Raw genomic sequence first — 12,266 nt, 5'->3', positions numbered from 1 at the left:
CCCAGATCCCCTGAAGGACTCTTTATGGGTCCAGGTATCCATGTAGCAGAGGTGCAAGTAGTAGATGGGGTTAGAAAATGTACATGGTTCCCCAACGGGTTCATAGAGGTTGCCTTGGACACGTTACAGCACTGGGCTGTGTGTTCATTTCCATTCTTTCTCTTAACTGTGGGAAACCTCTTAAGTTAGAGGAGAGAGGGCCCTGGGGACAACATCACTTCCCAGGAGTGGTGAGAGGCAGCTGGGGACAAGTATGGAGGCAAAGGACTTTTGTGTAGAAGGGCTTGGCCTCCAGTTGTCCACCGTGGGAGATGCAGGTTTGTGGGCAGGCCCCAGAGCCTGTTCTGGAGGCACTGCTCGGGTCCTTAGATATTTGGTCAGCGGTGAAATCCTGCCATTCCCCAAAATGAACACAGTTTTCCAAGAGTGAAAATGTGTAGTATGGAAGGTGAGGGGAGAAGTCTGTTTTGGGACAAGCTGTAAGGGTATGTCTACAGAGCGAAGAAAAATCTGCAGCTAGCCCTGCCGGCTGATTCAGGCTTGTGGGACTCAGGCTGCGGGGCTGTTTCATTGGTGTGTAGACTTCTGGGCTGGAGCCTAAGCTCTTGGACCCTCCCACCCCACAAGGTCCTAGAGCCTGGGCTCCAGCCCAAGCTTGGAAGTCCACACAGCACTGAAACAGCCCTGCAGCCCAAGCCTGAGTCGGCTGGCACAGGCCAACCATGGGCATGTAGTTGTTGTGTGCAGATATATCCTAAATGTTCAGACCTTGGCCATGTGTGTCAAAATTCTGCACAGGCACAAGGCCTATATGTCACTCATGCAGTATCGCCATTCAAAAATAATGAGTCAGACCCCAGAAATCAAGAGACTGCCTTAGGAATCATGAGATTTATAAACAAATTGGGTGTTCTTTTTATTTGCTGTCTGGTGTTGGAGTATTTAGGGCTCACATTTTCAGGCTTTTCTCCACAACCAGGAGGGCTAGAAAGTTACCTATTTAAAAAACAAAAGTTGAGATTCTCAGGTAATGCCGTGATTCCAACAGCTGGGGCTTCAACAGCAAACAGCATTAGATGTGTGATAAAACTATGAGAGTTAGTAACAGTTCTTAAGCCCTATTTTGAGCAGGTAAGTGGTGCACAGGGCCCCCTTATGCCTCTCCGGACAGGGGAGGATTTTACCTCACTTTCATTATAAACAACAGACATTAGCTTAGATTTTTCCCTTTGTTTTACTGTGAGTGAAAAAATGGAAAATGCCCATCATGAGACAGGCAAACTCACAAACAGTACCCAAGAAATGCCAATGAACCTGCATAGATCTGGAAAAAATGTCAGAGGAGAAGGGATGGCCAGTCTCTGCAGACAAGGTTTGCTGTAAACTCTGCTTCAATGGCAACTAAATCTCTGCTTATGTTGAAAATCTTTTGATCTGGCTTCCTACAGTGCCGACACATTTGCTGCAATAAAACAAATCTTTGTTCTGGTGAGTGTTTTTTAACCTACGTAGAGAGGGAGGAAAAGAACCAAGCAAGTAATCTGAGCTATAGCTCTTCTTTCCTTGACCGAATAATGAATTATTGCTGTTGAACTTTAATCAGCCTTTCCTATAACTCATTTTTTGAGATTGTTACCTTTTAAGAGGCTTGTAAAATTGCATCACTAAAAACTATTAGTGCATTGAAAATGTGTCTGCATGCATTAATTCAGTTTGGGGCCACAGTCTTGCTATTTCAAAGTTTATAATATGATGGTGAGGTTTATATTATGGCAAGTGATTGTTCAGTAAAACAGAGCTTGGTGTTCTCTCACGCTTGCTGTATATTTAATTCCTTGAAATGGCAATTCATTAAAGAACATAGTAGATGCCTGTTAAAAAAGAATCCATACTATAATATACATACACAGAGAAAAAGATATCTATAACTCCTCTAAAATACTGATACTATAAGCTGGTTCACAGAAGGATGTCAGTTTCTTTGTATGTTATTTCACCTACAATTTCAAAGGCAGACGGTCCTTTTGTATGCAATAGGTTAAAACTGCAGTTCTTGAACTGTGGCCCATGGGGCAATTATTGGTGGACAACAGAGAGCTGGCATAGGCACAGATATTACCACGTGAGTTACATAGGATACAACATGAAGTTTTGAAGCTGCTGAAGATGAAGAATTTTATCAGTGCTCAAATTAGTTGAAATTACCTGTAGTTAGCTCTACAGTTTAATTTAGTTTGTGCTCAGCAAAAAAATTAAGCGAGCTCATTTTATAGGTTCAATTAATATTTGTAATCATTTTTAGAAATCAGAAAGGCCCACAGACCTGGCATTTCAAGTAATGAATGAGTCTAGGTTTGGGAACTCATAATAAATTAAGCAAGTTTGCTTTTCTGCAGTTTGAAGAGATCAGAAGCTTCTGGGGAATATTCTTCCGAGAACAGAGATGGGAATTCAGGAGATACCTTGTGATGTTTTCCTTCTTCTGAAAGGCTTTGTTTGATAGCCAGAAGTAACTCAGTGGTCACACATTCTTGTACAATATTCCAAGGGGTTTATCAGATGATATCTGATCACTTGGGACTCAAAGAAAGTGGTTGAAGTGTCAAACAACTGAGCGTGCACCTGTTAAACTGAATTACGCTATACACTAACTGTATGGTACAGTTAAATTGGCTCAACACCATAATCTCCACCTTGCTTGCTCGCTCGATAACATAACTCAACAACACAATAAGTCACAGCAGTCTCCATGGAAGCAGATACATGGAAAAAGAGTAGTTTAAAGAAAAACCCTATACACTAAAACATCTACCTCATGTGTCTCCCCAGGGCCAGGAACCATGTCAGTGACAATGGCATTGCTTTCTGCCTTCCCTGGAAAGCACTAGTGGATAAAAATAACTCATCCATAGATGGGAAAGGTAGAAGTGGAGGAAAGATAATATTGTGTTAAGGTACTAAAGGCTCTGCCACAGACAAAGGATCTGGGCAAATCACAATCTCTCTGGGCCTCAGTTCCCTGCCAGTTATTCCACCATTTGTCAGTTTAGACTATAAACTCTTTAGGGCAGTGACTGTTTTGCCCTAACACAATAGAGCCCAGATCTCCGTTGGGGCCTCTTGATACTACCATAATACAAACAATGATTAATTACAACAATGGGCCTAATTCATCTCAGGCATAACTCCATTGGTGCTGGTAATGTTACAGAGCCAAATTCATCCCAGGTGTATGTCAAAAGTGTTTCAATAGCACGAAGCATAATGAAGGGGACAGAAAATATTTTAGCTGAGGAGAAAAGAAAAGAAAAGGATGAAGTGCAGTGTTCAGTATCTTAGCTGCTTAGATCCCAGGATGAGGAGTGTGGTATAAATATTGAGATAGACAACCAGTGAACATCTGCTATGGGCCATAGGATCAGAGCACAGCAGGAACAAGAAATTCTTGGATCAGTTATCAGGGAATTGGAAAACCCAGGATGCTGTACTCTGGGGCCGGGGTGTGTGTGTGTATGTGTTGGGTTTAATACCCAGACAGCTGTTGGATAACAAATACGGCTAATCATGGCAATAATGTACAGTCCTAATTCATTACAAATTCACTCCCATATGTTTAGACTTGTACTTACAGTAGGAAGTGAGTGAAACATCCTTATGTGTGAAACAATGGAACGGAGTAGCTAGCTGCTCATCAACAAATAGCTGGTACAGGGTCAGCCATGTCTTGTGTAAAACAGATAATCTTTAATATGGTATAGATTTTAACTGAATACTTCAGAATACATGGAAACTTTTCGGGCAGCCTCAGTGAAAAATGTTTCAGCAATTGCCATGTTTAAAAAAATAGTCAAGAGATGCTGATTCAGACCATGATTTGTGTCCGTAACTTTTGCTGATCTCGAAAAAGGAATTTACAAATATAAACTCATTCTGTTGTACTGAATACACTTAATATGGCTCACTTCTGCTGATCTAGAGGTGGGAAAGGGTTTAAAAAAAAAGCTTAATGCATTCTGGAATTAATGTATTCTGGAAATGAAAGAAAGGGTGATAAGGTTTTCGTTGATATAGCTATATGGCTTTTCCTCAGTCACAAACAATCATTTTGTAATCATTTTTAGAAATCAGAAAGGCCCACAGATCTGGCATTTCAAGTAATGAATGGGTTTAGGGTTGGAAGTTCATAATAGCCCCAGAAAAGTACTGAGAGCTCAAAATAGAGCGAATATTGTTCTGAAAAGGAACTGTCCCAGCCACTCAAACTTTAGGGATGCTGCACAGTTAGCTACTGATCATTTCAGTGCAGTTTTCTCCCATTTATGTGATTCTCTGCTCCCTGAGTATGGTTATGTGCACTACCTAATCATCCTATGGTTATTTGTCAATAACTATGCCATAAGCGGGTCACAAAATCATTCTTAACCTATCAGAATGCAGGGATTTGCATAATTACAGTACTATTATTCCTCAGTTACAGTCTTCTGAATATGCAAATGTATCTGCACTGGCTATTATAATCCCTCTGCTCTGATTTGCTCCCCTGCGAAGAATTTTTCGAGCTATTTGCTAGCAACAGAGAGATTCTTGCCTTAGCATCTTATTCCCTGGCGCGGTGGCAGAAAAAACTTAAAAAGTTATGTGAGCTAGATCAAGAACAAAAAGCAAAGGGAAACAGAGCCACGAAACTGATGAAAGGGAAAGTTTTGTTTAGACACAATCGCCTCTTGCCTTATAATTCCTCCTTTAGGAATATGTTTGATATCACTGAAGTCAAATAGAGCAGGACACCACGCAGAGCATCACTTCTGCCCTCCTTCCCCCCTGTAGAACAGCGGGATCTAGCTGTGCAGTATGGATCATATTTCTGTTTCCATGATTGTTTCCCCTGGGAAATTACAGCTTCGAACCATGATATAGACAAAAAATAGTAGGCCAAATCTTCAGCTGGCATAAACTGGTAAAGTTTCATTGATTTCAGTGGAGCTATGCTGATTTAGATCTTGCCCTTGTAGGTATCCGAGGGAAAAGCCTATACAGGGGAATGGAGAGGGGAATAACCGTACTTGCAGCTAACACCACCTCAGCCCTCGGTCTCTGGATTTATTCAGCCCAGGCTACAGTTGCTACTTTGTACATAAGAAGGATCAGTGAATGGCTGTGTCTTAAGTTGGTCTCTGTATTGTAGAACATGGCGTTTGTGTGTATATCTAGGGCATGAGATGTTACCTTAACCCCCAAACCTATAAGTAACCTTGTTTCATTTCAATTAGCAACATTTTTCTACGCTGATGTTTCTTAATTCTAATATTTAGTGATTTTTCTCCCATCTCTTGCTAAAAAGTAACTAGGGTCTTTATGTCAAAGAAGAAATCATTGACATGGGAAAATATCACTAGAATAGTAACATTAGGGCCTGTTTAACTTCCTCTGCCTAATTTGCAAAGCATAGGTAAAATTCCAGTCCCACTGAAGATAGTGGCAAAACTTCCATTGAGTGCAGTGGGACCAGGATTCTCCCAGTGTTTCCTGCTTGGTAGAGAAGAACAACCGTTTGGAGGTATTATTAGCGATTATCTTTGAAAAGTCCATTAGTGATTATCTTTGAAAAGTCACGGAAGACGGGAGAAATTCCAGAAGGCTGGAAAAGGGCAAATATAGTGCCAATCTATAAAATGGGAAATAAGGACAACCCAGGGAATTTCAGACCAGTCAGCATAACTTCTGTACCGAGAAAGATAATGGAGCAAATAATTAAGCAACCAATTTGCAAACATCTAGAAGATAATAAAGGTGAAAAGTAACAGTCAGCATGGATTTGTCAAGAACAAATCGTGTCAAACCAACTTGATAGCTTTCTTTGACAGGGTAACAAGCCTTGTGGATGGGGGAAGCAGTAGATGTGGTATATCTTGACTTTAGGAAAGCTTTTGATACTGTCTCGCATGACCTTCTCATAAACAAACTAGGGAAACGCAACCTAGATGGAGCTACTATAAGGTAGGTGCAAAACTGGTTGGAAAACCATTCCCAGAGAGTAGTTATCAGTGGTTCACAGTGATGCTAGAAGGGCATAACGAGTGGCGTCCCACAGGGATCAGTTCTGGGTCTGGTTCTGTTCAATGTCTTCATCAATGATTTAGATAATGGCATAGAGAGTACACTTATAAAGTCTGAGGACGACACCACGCTGGGAGGGGTTGCAAGTTCTTTGGAGGATAGGATTATAATTCAAAATGATCTGGATAAACTGGAGAAATGATCTGAAGTAAATAGAATGAAATTCAATAAGGACAAATGCAAAGTACACCATTTAGGAAGGAACAATCAGTTGCACCCATACAAAATGGGACATGACTGCCTAGGAAGGAGTACTGCAGAAAGGGATCTGGGGGTCATAGTGGACCACAAGCTAAATATGAGTCAACAGTGTAACACTGTTGCAAAAAAAGCGATCATTCTGGGATGTATTAGCAGGAGTGTTGTAAGCAAGACACGAGAAGTAATTCTTCTGCTCTGCTTCATGCTGATTAGGCCTCAGCTGGAGTATTGTGTCCAGTTCTGGGTGCCACATTTCAGGAAAGATGTGGAAAAATTGGAGACAGTCCAGAGACGATCAACAAAAGTGATTAAAGGTCTAAAAAACATGACCTATGAGGGAAGATTGAAAAAATTGGGTTTGTTTAGTCTGGAAAAAAAAAGTAAATAAAAAGGTTGTTACAAGGAGGAGGGAGAAGAATTGTTCTTCTTAACCTCTGAGGATAGGACAAGAAGCAATGGGCTTAAACTGCAGCAAGGGAGGTTTAGATTGGACATTAGGAAAAACTTTGTAACTGTCAGGGTGGTTAAGCACTGGAATAAATTGCCTACGGAGGTTGTGGAATCTCCATCATTAGAGATTTTTAAGAGCAGGGATCGCTCAGTGGTTTGAGCATTGGCCTGCTAAACCCAGAGTTGTGAGCTCAGTCCTTGAGGGGGCCATTTAGGGATCTGGGACAAAAATTGGGGATTGGTCCTGCTTTGAGCAGGGGTTGGACTAGATGACCTCCTGAGGTCCCTTCCAATTCTGATAGTCTATGATTCTATGACGTGGAGAAGAATCATTTTTCTTTATGCAAGCAGGATCCATGTTTGGCATTTTAGAACATGGAGTAAAAGGAGAGAAATGCAACATGAAATTTTACTGTAAATACCTTCCTTTAGGAGAATCCTACTAAAGGAAGTGAAGTTTGCTGATCAAGAGGTGCCCAAATGACCACACTGGAAACTGAAGTCCTTTGTTTAGTCACAAAGTAGGTTAAGTCCAGACAGCAGCAGTGCAAACTTCTTTGTACTATCCTACCCCCCCAATGCAGAGGAACTCATCCACGAAGCTTTAGGGTTAAGAGGGTTAGTCCGGCCTTCCTCAGTACTTGACCTTCCTGAATAACCAACCACTCATTCTGGTTTACGCTGTATCGATCTTCAAGCCACTGCACAAATCAGAAATGAAAGAACAGCTATAGGGACGAAACCTTTTTGAAAACCACGTAATGGAAATATTCTGGTTAAAAAAAGGAAAATAGGCTAGTCAAACAAACATGCCTTTTGCCTCTTTCCATGTCGATTACTCTTTCTAGGGCCCATGGCCCTCACTGAGCAAAACACTTAAGCATGTGCTTACCTGTAAGCACAAGTAGTCCTGTTGAGGTCAAAGAGATTGCTCCTACGCTTAAAGTTAAGTATGTGGTTATTCATTTTGCTGGACTGAGACCCACATGAACACAGTAACAGAGTTAGCAGCATGTATGCAAGTTGACAGCAAAGCTGGAGAATCCCAACAGTGCATGATATGACTTCACTACTCTGAAAGAATGTGTAAAAGCAAATAAAATGGTTGCATGATTGCCATTTCCATTCTGTTCATTCAGCTGAACTCATGCTTCATTAACACTGCAATATGGATTTCATTTTAACCAGAACCCTACTGGGCATATGATGTCATTTTACTTGTAAAACGAATCCTTACCAAAAGCAATACAATTCCTTTCACGGACATGCCACGACATACATTGTGCTAAAAACATACCAAAAGAGAAACCTTTGCATTGCACTTGCTTTCCTTAATGATCAGGAGTAGGCATTTCAATGAGCAGGTTATTATATTGGGATCTCATGTTGACGGATACCTAGTTGCATTGTTTAATTATACAGCAAAATCCCAAGTACCCTCTTGAACACCACATATTAAACTGTGGTGCCTTCCTTCTCGCATTTTGTATCAATGACACTTTCAGAATACAGCTGAGCGTTAAAGTCTTTGTTTCTCAATATCCTGGGGCGGGAGCGGTGCAAGGGGAGTGGATTTTGCACATTAGCAATGCTACGTCCCTGCAGCAGGAATGCAGCAGCTGGAGCACAACCCGCACTCCACAGTACCTGGCTGCAGCAATCATAGAGCAATCACTGATTGAACAGCACCGTGAAAGCTCGGCAAAGGAGAAGGGAACAACAAACAGTATTGCTGACGACCCGTGAGGAAAGAGGACACTCCCCTACTGTATCGTGAACAGCGTATGTAACTTGTAGTCATATCACAGTAGATGCTGAATTGGCAGTACTGCTGTTTTGCTAGAAGTACATTAGGATTTTGGATAGAAAAGGAGCTATCACAGTTCAGGGCAACTGCACCCGGATTCACCCTCAGTAGTTCAGTAAGGGCTCCCACTCTCTGGCTTCCAACTCTCGCCCCTCTTGGGTGGAGAGCTATGTCTGTCTCCCTTCGGACGGAGGCATTCCCAGGCTGGACAGTTCCCCGCCTATGCTGTCATTCCTTGCACAGACAGGTTGTCCTAGGACAGTGGTTCTCAACCAGAAGTACGTGTACCCCTCGGGATACGCACGCAGAGGTCTTCCAGGGGGTACATCAACTCATCTAGATATTTGCCTAGTTTTACAACAGGCTACATAAAAAGCATTAGAGAAGTCAATACGAACTAAAATTTCATACTGACAATGACTTTTTTATGACAGGTTTCAGAGTAGCAGCCATGTTAGTCTGTATTTGCAAAAAGAAAAGGAGTATTTGTGGCACCTTAGAGACTAACAAATTTATTTGAGCATAAGCTTTCGTGAGCTACAGCTTATGCTCAAATAAATTTGTTAGCCTCTAAGGTGCCACAAGTACTCCTTTTCTTTTTGTGAATACAAACTAACACGGCTGCTACTCTGAAACCTGTCATAGAATCATAGAATATCGGGATTGGAAGGGACCTCAGGAGGTCATCTAGTCCAACCCCCTGCTCAAAGCAGGACCGATCCCCTGTCATTATGCAAGGCACTGCATTTAGCTGTATGGAGTGGAAATCTATCAACTTCATGAAAAAACTCATACAGATACAGACAGACATCATCTTCCTTTCCAACTGCAAACAGATGGACATCATACCAAAAGGACTGAAGGTAAAAAATCCATTACAATCTACATACCCCACAGACTATGCTGACAGCTTGTGCCACACGCTCTCAAAGAAACTGCGGAACCACCTGATCAACATCCTCTACAGCAAACAGGGAAAGATTAAGAATGAGCTCTCAAAACTGGATACTCTCATAAAAAAATAACCTTCCACACAAACTTCCTCGTGGTTGGACTTTACAAAAACTAGACAAGCCATTTACAACACACACTTTGCTTCTCTACAAAAGAAAAAGGACACTAAACTTTCTAAACTACTACATGCCACAAGGGGCCACAGCAATGGTTCCCTCAACCCACCCAGCAATATTGTTAATCTATCCAACTGTACTCTTAGCCCAGCAGAAGAATCTGTCCTATCTCGGGGCCTCTCCTTCTGCCCCTCCACCCCCACGAACATGATACAGTTCTGTGGTGACCTAGAATCCTATTTTCGATGTCTCCGACTCAAGGAATATTTCCAACACATACTAATCCACAGAGACCTTCCTATCAACACTACGAAAAGAAGAAGTCTGGGTGGACTCCTCCTGAAGGTTGAAACAACAGACTGGACTTCTACATAGAATGCTTCCGCCGACGTGCACGGGCTGAAATTGTGGAAAAGCAGCATCACTTGCCCCATAACTTCAGCTGTGCAAAACACAATGCCATCCACAGCCTCAGAAACAACTCTGACATCATAATCAAAAAGGCTGACAAAGGAGGTGCTGTCGTCATCATGACTAGGTCGGAATATTGGATGAAGTGAGCTGTAGCTCACGAAAGCTTATGCTCAAATAAATTTGTTAGTCTCTAATGTGCCACAAGTCCTCCTTTTCTTTTTGACTTTTTTATACCGCTCTATATACACTAAAGCGTTAGTACAATATTTATATTCCAATTGATTTATTGTATAATTATATGGTAAAATGAGGAAGTAAGCAATTTTTGAGTAGTAGTGTAGGGTGACACTTTTGTATTTTTCTGTCTGATTTTGCAAGCAAGTAGTTTTTAAGTGAGGTGAAACTTAGGGGTACACAAGACAAATTCAGACTCCTGAAAGGGGTACAGTAGTCTGGAAAGGTTGAGAGCCACTGTCCTAGGATACCTGCTTACTTTCCTCTTCAGAGACAGAACAGTGTAATTGCTACACATAAAAGTACCCACATGGTTCTCTCTCAGCAAGCAAGATGGCTGCTCTGGGAGAGGCCTCTCTAGGCAGGCTTGGAGGACCTAGCTGCAGGGCTCCATTTCTTCTGCACAGCTGGAAGGGTTTAGTAGGACCCCTGGGCCTCCCATAAGGAGCTTCATAGGCCAGGTGCACCCTGTCAGAAGTATTTAGCACAGAAACTGACTTATCTTGTTGCTTTGAAACTAAGGGTGCCATAAACAGTACTTTTCTAAAGAAAAGCACTTACCAAAGTACATGTATCAGAAGTAGAGGGCCCAAAGCCTGGCTTGATTGCACAGAAATGCACTGAAAGTTAAGTCAGCAGTCCAGAATTTCAGGAGGTAACTTCTTCGGGGAACTCTCCAGACAGCAATTTCTCTAGTGTAACTCCTAATTTTTGTGAGTGATTTCTCTAGTGCAGAGGTGGGCAAAGTATGGCCCACAGGACCGTCCTGCCCGGCCCTTGAGTTCCTGGCTGGGGAGCCTAGCCCCCGGCCCCTCCCCTGCTGTCCCCCCTTCCCCACAGCCTCAGCTCGCCGTGCCGCCAGCGCTCTGGCCTGCCGCTCCTGCTGGTAAGGGGGAGGGGAGCTTGGGGGTTAGATAAGGGGAAGGGGGTCCCGGGGGGCAGTCAGGGGACAGGGGTGGTTGGATAGGCATGGGAGACCTGGGGGGCAGTCAGGGAGCAGGGAGCGGTTGGAGGGAGCGGAGGTTCTCGGGGGGCGGTCAGGGCATGGGGAATGGGGGGGTTGGATAGGCGTGGGAGTCCCGGGGGGCCTGTCAGGAGGTGGGGGTGTGGATGGGGTTGGGGTAGTCAGGGGACAGGGATCATGGGGGGTTGGATAGGGGGTTGGGGTCACGGGGGGGGTGGTTGGGGCAGGGGGTCCCGGGAGGGGGTGGTCGGGGACTAGGAGCAGGGGGGGTTGGATGGGTTGGGGGTTCTGAGGGGGGGCAGTCAGAGGGCAGGAAGTGGGAGGGGGTGGATAGGGGGTGGGGGCCAGGCTGTTTGGGGAGGCACAGCCTTCCCTACCCGGCCCTCCATACAGTTTCACAACCCCGATGTGGCCCTCAGGCCAAAAAGTTTGCCCACCCTGCTCTAGTGTGTTGTTCGGAACAGCATTTGAAATAGGCTTCAGAAATGAAGCCTATTGCCTATAACCGCATTACTGATCCTGTTAAGCATTGCATCCTGCACAGGCATCTACACAGAGTTTCATTATGGAGTCAATCACTTCTGAAGTACCCAGACCTACATATAAAAGATCCACAGAAAGATTCCAGAATGTGCTTTTGAATGACTCAATCTAATGAATCCACTCAAAAAAAAAAATCCCAAAGGTTGGGATGGAGCCACAACTCCACATTTGGAAACCCTCTTCCAGACTTTTAGTGGCACTTCATTTGGAGCCCCTGGATCAAACCCAGCCCTGTGGTTTTGTTTCTAGAGTCCTTATTTCCAGCTCCAGTTAGTGCATGAACCAAAATCTCTTGAGATTAATTTCTCATGGTATTTCTTTAAGAAAGATATAGAAAAACTGGAGAGACTCCAGAGGAGAGCAACAAAAATGATAAAAGGTTTAAGAAAACCTGACCTGTGAGGAAAGATGAAAATCTGGACATGTTTAGTCTTGAGAAAAGATGACTAAGGGTATACCTGATAAG

The sequence above is a fragment of the Natator depressus genome, chromosome 10 (genome assembly GCF_965152275.1).
Source record: "Natator depressus isolate rNatDep1 chromosome 10, rNatDep2.hap1, whole genome shotgun sequence".
Taxonomy (NCBI): Eukaryota; Metazoa; Chordata; order Testudines; family Cheloniidae; genus Natator; species Natator depressus.
This window is presented reverse-complemented; position numbering follows the sequence as displayed.